The following is a 10751-nucleotide window of genomic DNA, read 5'->3' on the forward strand; positions in this document are numbered from 1 at the left end:
AAGTCCGAAAACAGGTCATGTATTTAGTGGCAAAACAGAACCTGTATCAGCTCAATGCTCCTTCTAACACACATACGCACATACCAACATCTATTCTAAGTAATGAGGTGGTCTTTTTTATTTTTGGCCCATGCCACGTGGCCTGTGGGATCTTTACCTTGACCAGGGACTCAATCTAGGCCCCTAGCAGTGAAAGCATTGAGTTCTAACCACTGGACAACCAGGGAATTCCCACCAAAATTTATTTTTAAAAGATCAGCAGTAAAGCATTCCTTACTGATGACCATCAAAAAGTGACTAGCTGGGACCTCCCTGGTGGTCCAATGGTTAAGACTCTGTACGCCCAATTTAGGGGGCCTCGGTTTGATCCCTGGCTGGGGAACTAGATTCTACATGCCCCAACTAAAGAGTTTGCATGCCACAACTAACCATTCTGCAGGCAGCAACTAGAGATTCTGCAAGGCACAACTAAGATCCAGCACAACCAAAATAAATAAATATATATATTTTTAAGTAACTAGTTTAACAAATCTGGCATATTCACACAATGAAGCTATGGAAATAATTAGGCATTACCTCTGTTCCAAGCATGATCTCCAAGATACATGAAGTGAAAAGAACTGCTCAACAGTGTACATAATATGGCAACGTTCTGGGTAAGAAAGGATAAAAAAAGACTATATGTAGATATTTATTTTTGCAAAAAGAAACACCGAAAGGATACACTGGAAATTAATAAAAATTAGGAAGAGATGCAAAAGTAAGTAGTCAAGAGATACCTGGAGTAACAGGCAAGTTTGGCCTTGGGAGTATAAAATGAAGCAGGGCAAAGGCTAATAGAGTTTTGCCAAGAGAACACACTGCTCATAGCAAACACCCTCTTCCAGCAACACAAGAGAAGACTACACATGGACATCACCAGATGGTCAATACCAAAATCAGACTGATTATATTCTTTGCAGCCAAAGATGGAGAAACTCTATACAGTCAGCAAAAACAAGACTGGGAACTGACTATGGCTCAGATCATGAACTCCTTATTGCAAAATTCATACTTAAATTGAAGAAAGTAGGGAAAAACACTAGACCATTCAGGTATGACCTAAATCAAATCCCTTATGATTACACAGTGGAAGTGACAAATAGATTCAAGGGATTAGATCTGATAAAGTGCCTAAAGGACTATGGACAGAGGTTCGTGATATTGTACAGGAGGCGGTGACCAAAATCATCCCCAAGAAGAAGAAATACAAAAAGGCAAAATGGTTGTCTGAGGAGGCCTTACAAATAGCTGTCAAAAGAAGATAAGCTAAAGACAAAGGAGAAAAAGAAAGATATATCCATCTGAATGCAGAATTCCAAAGAATAGCAAGGAAAGATAAGAAAGCCTTCCTCAGTGATCAATGCAAAGAAATAAAGGAAAACAGTAGTATGGGAAAGACTAGAGATCTTGTCCAAAAAATTAGAGATAACAAGGGAACATTTCATGCAAAGATGGGCACAATAAAAGACAGAAACGGCATGGACCTAACAGAAGCAGAAGATATTAAGAAGAGGGGGCAAGAATACACAGAAGAACTGTACAAAAAAAGATCTTCACTACCCAGATAATCACAATGGTGTGATCACTCACCTAGAGCCAGACATCCTGGAATGTGAAGTCAAGTGGGCCTTAGGAAGCATCACTATGAACAAAGCTAGTGGAGGTGATGAAATTCCAGTTGAGCTATTTCAAATCCTAAAAGATGAGGCTGTCAAAGTGCTGCACTCAATATGCCAGCAAATTTGGAAAACTCAGCAGTGGACACAGGACGAGAAAAGGACAGTTTTCATCCAATCCCAAAGAAAGGCAATGCCAAAGAATGTTCAAACTACCGCACAGTTGCACTCATCTCACACGCTAGCAAAGTAATGCTCAAAATTCTCCAAGCCAGGCTTCAACAATACGTGAGCCAAGAACTTCGAGATGTTCAAGCTGGATTTATAAAAGGCAGAGGAACCAGAGATCAAATTGTCAACATCCCTGGGATCACAGAAAAAGCAAGAGAGTTCCAGAAAAACATCTACTTCTGCTTCATGGACTATGCTAAAGCCATGACTGTGTGGATCACAACAAACTCTGGAAAATTCATAAAGACATGGGACACCAGACCACCCCACCAGCCTCCTGAGAAACCTGCATGCAGGTCAGGAAGCAACAGTCAGGACAGGACATGGAACAATGGACTGGTTCCATTAAGGAGTATGTCAAGGCTGTAGACTGTCACCCTGCTTATTTAACTTATATGCAGAGTACATCATGAGAAATGCTGGACTGGATGAAGCACAAGCTGGAATCAAGATTGCTGGGAGAAATATCAACAACCTCAGATATGCAGATGATACCACCCATATCACAGAAAGTGAACTAAAGAGCCTCTTGATGAAAGTGAAAGAGGAGAGTGAAAAAGTTGGCTTAAAACTCAACATTCAAACAATGAAGATCATGGCATTTGCTCCCATCACTTCACGGCAAATAGATCAGGAAACAATGCAAATCATACAGACTTTGTTTTCTTGGGCTCCAATCACTGCAGATGGTGACTTGCAGCCATGAAATTAAAAGATAGCTTGCTCCTTGGAAGAAAAGCTATGACAAACCTAGACAGCATATTAGAAAGCAAGGACATTACTTTGCCGACAAAGGTCTGTCTAGTCAAAGCTATGGTTTTTCCAGTAGTCATGTATGGATGTGAGAGTTGAGCCATAAAGAAGGCTGAGTGCTGAAGAACTGATGCTTTTGAACTGTGGTGCTGGGAGAGAACTCTTGAGAGTCCCTTGGACTGCAAGGTGATCAAACCAGCCCATCCTAAAGGAAATCAACCCTGAATATTCATTGGAAGGACTGATGCTGAAGCTGAAGTGCCAATACTCTGGCCACCTGATAGGAAGAACTAACTCATTGGAAAGACCCTGATGCTGGGAAAGATTAAAGGCAAGAGAAGAAGGGGGCAAGAGAGGACAAGATGGTTGGATGGCATCACCGACTCAACGGACATGAGTTTGAGCAAGCTCTGGGAGCTGGTGATGGACAGGGAAGTCTGGTGTGTTGCTGTCAAGATAAGAGAGAGCGACTGAACTGAAACTGACTGAGGAAGACATGGTCCAAGCACCAGCCATGTGGCATATCTTGGCAATTTCCCCTCTTGGACTCAGGTCTGAAAGTAGCAGCAGTGCTTGAGGTAGTGGGTGACCCTCCCCTCGGTATTCTTCAAAACTTTTGTTAACGCCATTTATCCCTTTTGTTCCCAACACTTGAGGCAATAGTGTCACCCTAGTCCTTAATCTCTAAATTACCCTGCCCCACTCTACTTCGCTCTCTAAGTCTTGCAACCTATATTAAATATCCTCTATTTGAAATATCTAGTATGGTTTTCATTTTCTTGACTGGATCTTGACAGAATATTCTAAAGATAAAAAGAATCACAAATAAAATTTAAATTTACCTTAGTAATTTTGTTAGTAACAATATGAATACTACACTTTTAAAAGTTACGTGTACAGTAGGATAAAGCAAATAAACATGAACAATTCTAGAAAATAAGATGGTCAGTTTGAGACAAATAAAAAACCTAAAGAGCCCTGTAATATGTTCAAATTAAACTGGAATATCAACATGAAGTTTTGATTTCTAAAAAATGTATTTGCTGTCTCTGCCCACTGAAAGAACCTAGAAATAATGAAGACCCAGTAGCAATGAGCATTCCAAGCACTGAGAACTTAGCTTCTAACGGCATTCTCTGTAAAAGAAACTAGGTCTGCCCAGAAAAATGACAACAGAGAGAGCGCCCGGTACACCTGGGACCTGGGACCGAAAACCACCCAAAACAGACGGCACATCCAGAGGACACGACACGTGCACTGGCCAAGGCTCAGCATTGAAGAGGCCCTAATGCTCGAACCACGGCCAGCACACAGCAGCATTCAGTGAACCTTTGCTGAATGGATGGACCAATGAACAAAACGGCAACAAAGACTCAACAGACACTTGGGGTTATGCGATGCTTCAGAAACATCATGAAGAACATCAGCCGTAAGAATCAAATGCATACACTGAGTGACCATGCCTGAACCGGAAGGACTAAGTGTGCCTATGACACTAAAAGTGTTACATGTGAATTATACTGCATGATATGCCCCCTTTAAGATATCTGGTAGGAGTCAGCACAGTAATTTTCTTTTCGGAACCTATTTGTGCAAGGACAAATAGGTGGAGCACACAGGAGTTACTCTATAGAGTTGGACAGAACAGTTAAATGAAAAAAAACATGGTTTCTACTTAGGAAAATGAATCTTTCAGTTATAAAAATGAACATGATTTACATGAGAGGCAGTGAGACAACTCTGGCTTTAACTGATTGCATGATAGGTGTCGTGGAAAATAAGGCTGGAAAGGTACAAAGAAGTTCAAACGGAGAGCTTCACAGATGAGTGTGTGTGTATGTTAGTTGCTCAGTCGTGTCCGACTCTTTGCGACCAGGCTCCTTTGTCCATGGGATTCTCCAGGCAAGAACACTAGAGTGGGTTGCCATTTCCTTCTCCAAAAAGGCTGATGAAAGTGTGTAAAATCAAGATGATAACCATACTTAGCACCACAGTCGCAAAAAAGCATCACTGAGATCCGAGGAAGTATTATCCTCTTATCTGAGATAAGAGAACTAGGCAATAATGAGTTACCACAGGATCCCAATCAGAGGAGAAACATTCAGAGAGTAGTTCTTTAAGACTGGTCTGTCATAACACTGTCACTTCAATCTTAATCATTTCCAGAAACTACCAAGAAGAAAAACTCAATTAACAGCAACTACTTGTCATGGAGTATTTATCATGTGTTAGACATTTAAATATTTTATGAGGCAGGAATTGTAACTCCCTTCCTGAAGATGAGGGAGACTGAGATCACACAACTAATAAATAGCACAGCCCTGGCAACAAGACTAGTTAATTTAACAACTATATCAGTACTTCAGTCTGCCTTCAGCTCATGGAAGCCTGGCCTAGAGTCATGTCAGCAAATGTAACGAGAAGCAGGGAAATCTGAGGAATACTGAGGAAGATAATACAGATCTACACAGCAGGACACACACAAAAATTTTTTTAGTAGTATTAACAAATGATCCCCAGTTTTATGGTTTACCAGATTAGAACAAAATTATTCTATCTAGAGAAATGGGAATATTGAGACAGGAACCTGGTTAGTAAAGGTTTTTTATCTTCAGAGAGGTACGAGGTGAAATAACGGACTTAGTTGTGAACACATGGGCAGCTGAGTTAGAGAATATGCTGTATAAAGTCCCTGGAAAATTAAACGGCATAAAAGAAAGACCACATCTAGACGGATTTAAGAAACATCCGGGCAGTGGTGTCAAGTGAAGACATGAATAAGCCCAGTTCTCCAAAGACAGAAAGAGCACAGGGAAAATGGGCGAACATGTATTCCTGCTACAGGCACGTCCGCACATGGGACAGGCACGCCACTGGGACGATGCGATGGGGAAGCCAGCAGACAAGTTCCCTTGTTCCAGTTTCAACGTTTCATAAAACAATGTAGTAATAATGTTTAAGACTTGAGTGTTTACTATGTGCTAGGCAATACGCTGAGAAGTTCATTTGCGTTCTGAAACTTAACTGTCCCCAAACATGGGCATTACCCTCATTTTATAGATGAAAAAACTGAGGGTTAAAGAACCTACGGTCCATACCCAAGGAAAGTAGCAGAACTAGGTAGGACACGAGCCTGGGTCTCCCTAGGGCCAAAGTCTATGATCTTAATTACTATACTGAAATAAATAATTATCAATCCAGCCCACAGAGCATATGTAAACCATTAAGCTTCCTCTGTGTGTGTTTATACATTACATAAAAACTGTCATTTTAATCATCTTCAAATACGCAGTTCAGTAGCATCAAGTACATTGCTGGGTAACCGTCACCTCCATCTACCTCCAGAACTTTGATCCCAAGCTAAAATTAAATAGTAACTCCCCTTTCCCTCTTCTCCTCTGCCCCAGCAACTGTCATTCTACTTTCTCTCGCTTTGAATTAAGACTATTCTGGGGAACTCATACAACTGTAATCATACACTATTTGTTCTTTTGTGGCTTATTTCACCTAATGCAACATCTTTAAGATTCACTACCATTAAGTTACTTTTAAGTTAAATAAAATGTGAAACTCTAACCCACATATTATGATGCATCTCTATAGGGAATTATTTTCCAAAATTCCATTATGATTTATGAAACACGCTTTGAAGAGAGAACTACATTTACTGGGGAAGAAAAAAGGTGGGGAGAGGTAAGGAAGACAAGACAAATCAAAATCTGAAGGACCCACAGGAAAGTAAGGAAGAGAGCAGTGTGCTTGATTTTGACTAGACCAAAGGATCTATTTGGAAGGACGTCATTACGTATCTCAAAGCAAAAGGTAAGAAAGCAGCCCTGTAGAACAGACAGCAAACAACACTGCTGGATCAACCACGGAAAGACAAGACACTGCTGCTTTTTGGCAAGAGAAAGCAAGAGTACTAGTAAAAAACTTTAAAAATAAACACTGAAATAGAAGGATAAACTCCATTTTCCCTTGATCTGCATCTGAAAAGACAGCAGTTGGTAGAAGTGACACTTGGTAAAACTTTACTGATCAACTTATAATTAACATCAACCTTTCTCCAAACAATGCACCAAGAGGTTCATTCTGGAAGAAAAATTTCTTGTTCTCTATATAGTAACATGAAGCAAACATTTAAGATGAGAATAATAAAGGAAACAGATTTGGGAGAGTATGCCATACTAGGGAATTCCTTAAAACAGCTGAAATAAAATTATCCTAAATATTAAATATTCTAAGAGAATATTAATAGCTAAAATTAAAACTTGTTTGCCGTTAAAGAAATTGTGTGAATTACCTGAAATCTATGTATTCAATATTACTAGAAGACAAAAGAAAACATGTTACTGTCTAAGCCAAGATACTGTCCATAATAAAATTTTACAAATAACTATTGCTTTATATAATATCTGTACATTTGTCAGATTTATGAATATAAATAAGCATAAAAGTACAAGATACTTCCACTTTTGAAGCAAAACAGAACAGTAACATTGGAAAAAAATTAAATGCCTAGGAGAAAACTTTAGAAATTAAAAAGTAGAAACTTAGCACCGGAAGAATCAGAACTCAAAGCAAATTTGCCTTCTGATACATGCGTAAGGAAACACAAAATTAAGCTTTATAAGAGCACCACTAAAAAAAAAAAAAGAGTACCACTAAGTCATAATTTCACAAGACATTTAGAAGAATGTCACAAGAAACTATTTTTAAAATAAGCCATAGTGTTATGAGTTTAATACTGGGCAATTTTAAAATGACTTGTCTGTAGGTTCTATCTTTCTACATGTAAGCTAGAAAAATGAATACATCACCTTCACTTTTCTGTCAACCACTACCTTAAAGCGCTCATTTTCAGTTAAGATACAGATGGTATGTGTCCAATACTGCACCACTTACAGATTCCACTCAATTCAAACATCTGTAAAATTTTTGCAATGTGGGTAACAGCATGCTACATTGATTATAAAATACCACACACTAAGATGAGAAAACTGTATTGAACAGAAGTTCAAGATCAGAGATGCTAAGCAGCCTCAATCTACATAAATATATTTTACAAAATAGTTTAGTATAGTTCTGGCTTAAGCTGTCGGCTTCACCTCAAAAGGAGAAGGATGTTCTTGCTTTATTTATTATTGAGAAATGAGACAGTATTAATAATCACTAATAGTCAACATTCTAAGGGACAACTAAACACTGATTAAGTGTGATCAAATTAAAATCATACAGTACTGCTTGTGCCCGTTTATAAAACAAAAACAAAAGCATCATCACTCTAAACTTGTCACCACTTAGTAATTTGAGATATTTTAATTGCAGCTGCAATGTTTGTGTTTATCTCTTGTGCATATGACTCACTCTCAAAAAGGTTCTTCCAAGACTCTGGTGGATTTTTGAGAATGCAGAAACCATAATTGGGGCACACTGTGTGGGAAGTGTCATAACAGTGAATGAATAAAAGAGGAAAAGAACTCATGATAGAATTTTTTTCTAAGTTTTTATAAAAAGCAGGTTGCTCACAAAAGGGATATTTTTCTGCACAATAGGAAAGGCTGGGGAAACCCACCCTGGCTCTGAGAAGACTTTCTTACTCCCTTGGTTGGATTCAGTGCATTTTTTACACCGTAATGTATTTAACTAATTTCTTAGACTGGCTCCCAGACCATACTGCAAGCAACTTGAGACCAAAAGCTGTCTTGTCTTAGAATCATCAGGACCTACTTCCCATATTGTCCAGCACAGGGAAGGCCCTCAGTAGGCATTTTCATAAAACTGATTACTCAATAATCAATTTTACGTTCACCTTCTATTTTACAAAGCATTTTCACAAACACTGTTGTTTCACATAATCTTGTGAAGTGGGGAGGGCATAATTTAAACAAATGGCTTCGGGTTTTATATATACTGACTAAAACAAACCTGAAATCACAAAGATAATCATGTATTTTTGTTCATCTTTGGAGTAACTTCTTAGGACTTCAATACTCTTGTAAAACCTAGAGGTTGTGCTAGCATTTTCACAATATGTAGCAATTACACAGCTCTGAGTCTTACAGGAGGGTTTTAACTATATAAAGCAGTTTTGGAGAAGGCTCTTCCAGAAATCAGACATTTGAGAAGCATCCTAAGCTATTTTTCCTGATCCTATTTTTCTGTGACTCTGAGAAGAAACTGCAAAAGGCAAAATGCTGGAGAGTGAATGATGTCATGGATGTCATGAAGTTGCATCAATACCTGATGATGATTTAGCACAACAACGCAACACAGTATGCCAAGAAGTGTAATGTCAAACCACCAGGATGTTACTGCATTAATCTCATGACTCTTTATTAGCAAATTGATACGCAGAGTGGCTCTCCAACTTTCTAAAATGGAGAAGTTGCTGGTTGAGGTTTATGTCCTTAGCAAAGGCACTAAGAAAATCTACAAATCCCTATGGAGGAGGCTTTAAGAGAAAAAATTTTAAAAGATCCCCAAATTAGCTAACATTAAACAGTTGTTCTTCTAAAAATTAAAAGCTTCTGAAACAGACTGAAAACCCATGGGTCAATATAGATAAGAGTAATACTTATACTAGGCTTGTCAAAAGCGAACAGTTATAGGATATAAAATGACATCATACAATAGAAAGGAAACCAGTTTATATACACGCATGTGCTCAAAATGAGGGATCTGAAACAGAGCATCACTATTCCCAGTATAAGCTACAGACTAAATCTTAAAAGCTCAATTCTAAATGATGCTATTTCCTCTCAGATTTTCTTGTCCCTTTAAACCCATGATGTCATCCTTCTTAAGCACTAGTTGAACAAATGTAAGTTACAAAAGGTATTTGGTGTGTCGAAGCCAAGGCTATCGCCTCAACGATTTCCCATAGCACAACTGCAACTGAAGCCATCATTCCTCAAGGAAGAGACCGTAAGGCTTCAAACTGGCTTCTCTACTAGAGAAACAAAATCAAAGTCTCCACATTAGCAATCTGAAGAACAGCAACAAAAGTTGGTTCTCAAAAAGGCCAAGTATAGTACAATGTCCCTGCCAGCAATCGAGAACTGGTAATGTGTTCTGAGCAACTGGAATCCCACCACAGAAAAGTCCAAAGACTATGGCATTAAGAAATAAAGCTTTTATTCTCCTAATAAAATTCAGAGATCAGTAGACAAAAGCAATTGGGTATCGAAATCTTAACAATCCAAAGGTTTCAAAGGAAGAGGGCTTCATTAGCACCGAAGTTACTCTGCAGAGACTATCAAGATCTTACAACTGTTTTTTCTTCGTTTGCAAATTGGTTCCCACCCTCCACGGTTCCCTCTGCACAAACAATTCTCGCCAGAAGCCTTCCACAGTCACAACGTGGGCTGCTGTCTTAATCAAGGAGATCCGCAGTTCCTACTTCGCTGGGGGAACACTCAAAAAGCTAAAAGGGTAGGAAAGGTTGTTTGTGTTTCATTTTTTAAAGCCAATTCCAAAATCTTCCTTTTGCAGCTGCAGCTTCAGAGATGCTGGCTCCTCGCCGCAGCCCCAATTTTGGACAGCACCGGACTCCGGCGCCTCCCGAAAGGCGTTAAAGATTTGGGGGCGGGGTGGAAGGTGATCTGACACCTCAAAGCCACCCTTACCCCGGTCACACACCCTTCGTGGCCCCGGAGGGGGGACGAAAACCGCCCTGCTAGAGGGCAGAGGCCGGGTTCGCCTATCCCAGAGGCTGCCTGGAAAAGGGTTCTCCTCCTCCCTGCCTCACCCGGGGAGGCCGGGAAGACTACGGCGAGGACCCCAGGCCAGCCAGCACCGACCCCCGCGCGGGGTCCACGGCCTGGGCCGGACCCAGCGCATAAAGGGCAGAAGGCGCCGGCTCCCAGCCGCGGCCCCGGGAGAGGAAGAGGCCTCACCTGGCCTAGCCCGCGCCACGTTCTCGGGTACGCTCCGCTGGCGAAGGCGGTGAGGGAACCCCGGACAGGACGCGAGCAGAGGCGCTGCGCCCCAGGCCGCGCCCGCCGCACTCGGGACTCCTCACAGCTGGCGGGACACCGATCCGCCCGGAGCCGCCATCTTCCTCCACTCAAACGCCGCCGCCGCCGCCGCTCTGGCTGAGAGAAGACA

General features: G+C 40.6%; 1 protein-coding gene across 2 annotated transcripts in view; it reads right to left on the bottom strand.

The window, feature by feature from the left end:
- Window positions 1–10751, bottom strand: part of FBXO42 (F-box protein 42) — a 113222-nt gene that overhangs the window by 79126 nt on the left and 23345 nt on the right. Inside the window, exon 1 of one of the 2 annotated variants that reach the window (XM_043445890.1) lies at window positions 10541–10736. The exons of the other annotated variant lie outside the window; for it this stretch is intronic. The gene's annotated coding sequence lies outside the window, so the exon portion shown is untranslated. Of the gene's footprint in view, window positions 1–10540; window positions 10737–10751 lie in introns of those variants that run through there. 2 annotated transcript variants of the gene reach the window in all.

This window comes from Cervus canadensis, chromosome 24 (assembly GCF_019320065.1).
Source record: "Cervus canadensis isolate Bull #8, Minnesota chromosome 24, ASM1932006v1, whole genome shotgun sequence".
NCBI lineage: Eukaryota > Metazoa > Chordata > Mammalia > Artiodactyla > Cervidae > Cervus > Cervus canadensis.